General features: G+C 43.2%; 1 non-coding gene across 1 annotated transcript; it reads left to right on the forward strand.

Annotated features, from left to right (window-relative positions):
* Window positions 1-1,076: 1,076 nt before the first annotated feature.
* On the forward strand, window positions 1,077-1,148 carry trnag-ucc (transfer RNA glycine (anticodon UCC)). The gene has a single exon. It is a non-coding gene; the product is annotated as a tRNA-Gly (tRNA).
* Window positions 1,149-3,961: the final 2,813 nt, after the last annotated feature.

Consider the following 3,961-nt stretch of genomic DNA (forward strand, 5'->3'; position numbering starts at 1 on the left):
CCTGAAGTTTCTTCGCATGATATCGGGCTTGCAACCACTTTCTGGAAAATGATGAAAAATGCCAAAAATGAAAAAAAAGTTATCAATTCTAGAGCCTAAGAGGAAAATAAGACAAATGTATATCTCCAAATAATTTTATGTGCTTCAGAAGAGCCCAGGAAAGTTTTTTGCATACATGAAACCACGCCCGTTTGCACGTAAGCAGACATGGTTGCACACACGACTGCATGAAAGCACGCGTGCATGCAAAATCATCCTGTTAAGCATTTGAAAAGCCGCACCACGGCGCACTTGAAATAGCTCTTACATTAGTGGTCGACACAGGAATCGCCTTTTTATTTATGCTCTTACCAACGCGATGGAAAGCAAAACAAAGCAAAGCAGAGCAAAACAAAACGAACAAACGCAAAACCCTCACGTCCCGCACTTGCATATAACGCCGTTACGTGCCCAAGCGGTATTGTACGTCATCCTAGCACTGCACCCCGGAGCGTACGGTATATGGGAATGAGCACACGCCACGAATCGTCTGAAATCACTCCCTACAGCTGTAAGGCGCCTTGAAGCGTGCACCCCCAACATTCTTCTTTGCGCATCTGTGAAAGGTAAACTCTTGAGCAAACTCTGAACCAGCTCTAAGGAAACTAATCCGATTAGACGTTACTTTGACTCATCCTTTAACAGTTTTCAGTCTCTGTCTTTAAACACCTTGGTCAGTCACATTCAAGCCACAAGTACTCTTCTCGGATGTTGCACAAACAAATCCTAATGTCTTGAAAGCATTGCAGCATGTTTGTGTCCCACTTCCCGTGGCTGCAGGACGACTGACACGAACGGACAAACACAATCTGTGGCGTTTAGCGTGACATAGTCTTGCAGGCATCGTGCTGTCTTACTGCAATACTATACCACTTGAGGAAACAGTCCATCTGGCCATGAAACTCATTTGAACGTCTAGCTACAGCAACTAACAATAACATGATTTATTCAGGATGTGTGGAATCAGCACGTCCCGGAGACAGCTTCTGAAATCGTGAGCATTCTCTGGTGGTGTCCTGGAGGGCTCCCCCGGGCATGTGTTGGTGGTATAGTGGTGAGCATAGCTACCTTCCAAGCAGTTGACCCGGGTTCGATTCCCGGCCAACGCAGTGGCAAGTGTTTTCAAATGCTGTCACAAGCCTTGGATTGTGACTAGCAAAGCGAAGCCTTTTGAAAGAGCTAAAGCACTGCAAAAGGGAATTGAAGGAGAATCTTACAGGGGATTCTGAGCGGTGTCTAAATAAATAAATTCACAGCGTCCGCGGATGGCATTTTGAAGCTGGAAGTAGATGTCGACGCTTTTTGCACACAGCACCAAAAAAGCGTCTTTTTTGAAGGTACAGGCATTGAGCATTGGTGGTTCATTGTTAGAACTCTCGCCTGCCACGCAGGAGGCTTGGTTTCGATTCCTGGCCAATGCAGTGGCTTTTGCAGTGAACGGCTCCATCACTTGCATCCCAACTTTTGCAACTCGCAACTGAAAACCCACTGAAGCTAAGCAGGTGTGAGCCAGGTCAGTACCTGGATGAGGGTGAGCTACAGGGAAAAACAAAGCTTCCAGCTGGAAGTGGTGTTAATGGGGCCAGCGGGGAGGCGCTCACCCTGAGGTCTGTGCGGGTCCCAATCTCCCAATATAGTGACGGAGAAGCTGTGTTGTAAAAGGGCGCTGTCTTTTGGATGAGATTTAAAACCGAGGTCATAGTGCTCTGTGGTCATTAAAAATGACCACCAAAACCTTTGACAAAAGCTCTTGGTAATTGATGGTCTTCAATAATGTTTCTCCTTTAGGTACATTTAAAATCAGCTGAATAATGCTGTGAAACCATGAAACTGCATGAGAAAGCCCGTACACTGAATTACACGGCTTTCTATTCAAAGGAGGACAAAAGAAATTCCCTGAGTTCGATTTTTTGCAGCACAGAGAGGGGCACTGTTACGAGGCCGGTTAGCTCAGTTGGTTAGAGCGTGGTGCTAATAACGCCAAGATCGTGGGTTTGAGCCCCGTACGGGCCATGTCCTTTTCTCCTCTCTTACCAAAGCTGTTAGGTTCCTTTCCGTGGTGAGATGGGTTGTCCTGCAACGCTGCCACACAGTGCCGACAGACAAGAGTGTTGCGGGAGAAGAGAAAAGTGTTTGAAGATTTAAGAGTGTCTTAGGTGGAGCCAAAATCAAGTGTCACAAATGCAAGTGGGAAGATTTCCAATGTTTAATATGGTCAAAATAAGCGGAAGTTACCAGCTGGTCCGGCACAGTCTGCCATGCTTTTGTCATATACTGTAAAGTGGTGTCGAACTGGAGCCTCACCATTTGCATATGTGAGGCTCCAGTTATACATCGATTGTCACATTCAATGACAAAAATGAAGAGAGGTAAAGCAGCTGGAGAGGTTTTCTTACAACTTTTGAGCTGACACAGTTTTGGAAAATGTTTCCTTCACGCTGCACTGTACAATATAGGCAGCCAAGAGTCTCCAAAACAAAACAGAATTGACAGATAGGAGAAAATTCCCACTCGTCCTGAAGTTCCCAAAATCCAGCACTGAGCGTAAACAAAGTGTCTAAGTAGCGTGGGAATGTTAAACCTAACCCTAGCTGGAGTTTGAGCAATCCAGCACTGAGAGTAAAAAGATGAGTCAAAGTAACATCTAATCAGATTAGTTTCCTTAGAGCTGGTTCAGAGTTTGCTCAAGAGTTTACCTTTCACAGATGCGCAAAGAAGAATGTTGGGGGTGCAAGCTTCAAGGCGCCTTACAGCTGTAGGGAGTGATTCGAGACGATTCGTGGCGTGTGCTCGTTCCCATATACCTTACGCCCCGGGGTGCAGTGCTAGGATGACGTACAATACCGCTTGGGCACGTAACGGCGTTATATGCAAGTGCGGGACGTGAGGGTTTTCGTTTGTTCGTTTTGTTTTGCTCTGCTTTGCTTTGTTTTGCTTTCCATCGCGTTGGTAAGAGCGTAAATAAAAAGGCGATTCCTGCGTCTACCACTAATGTAAGAGCTATTTCAAGTGCGGCGTGGTGCGGCTTTTCAAATGCTCAACAGGATGACTTCGCATGCACGTGTGCTTTCATGCAGTCGTGTGTGCAACCATGTCTGCTTATGTGCAAACGGGCGTGGTTTCATGTATGCAAAAAACTTTCCTGGGCTCTTCTGAAGCACATAAAATTATTTGGAGATATACATTTGTCTTGTTTTCCTCTTAGGCTCCAGAATTGATAACTTTTTTTTAGGATTCTAGCTTTCTCCCCTTGCAGGCATCGGGCACAGAGGACCTCATGGTTTTCCTAAAAATCTTTTTTTTTGTGTTCCTTGTTGTTCCAAACTTATTTTAATCACTTTTAATTAGATATTTTATTAAAAATAGTGCAAAAAATGACTAATTTCACTAAAAATAATGTAATATAAAACTGATGTTTTTAACTTTATTGTAGTGTTTTAGAAACTACTATGTCTTCAAAAATGGTTATTTTTCACTCCTAGGAATGAAAGCTGTTGTTATATGATGTTTATTTTCAAATTTTGAAAAAATCAAAGGATTCTAGCTTTCTCCCCTTGCAGGCATTGGACACAGAGAACCTCATGGTTTTCCTAAAAATCATTTGTTATGTTCCCTGGTGTTCCAAACTTAGTTTTAATCAATTTTAATTTGTTATTATGTTAAAAACAGGGTAATAAGTTTCTAATTGGACTATAAATAATGTCATATTGTCTGCTATAAAACTGATGTTTTCATCTCCATTGTAGAGATTCTAGAATCAACTAATAGAGAATTAAAATAAAAAAGGGCATAAGAAGACATTACCAACAACGACCACAAGATGGAGATGTTGTCTAGACATTACCAATAACGACCACAAGATGGAGATATTGTCCAAAGAGGCAAGAGGGCAAAGCCGCGATAAGGAGATTGCTGTCAGAAT

This window comes from Lepisosteus platostomus, unplaced genomic scaffold (assembly GCF_059453375.1).
Source record: "Lepisosteus platostomus isolate fLepPlt1 unplaced genomic scaffold, fLepPlt1.hap1 Scaffold_73_H1, whole genome shotgun sequence".
Taxonomy (NCBI): domain Eukaryota; kingdom Metazoa; phylum Chordata; class Actinopteri; order Semionotiformes; family Lepisosteidae; genus Lepisosteus; species Lepisosteus platostomus.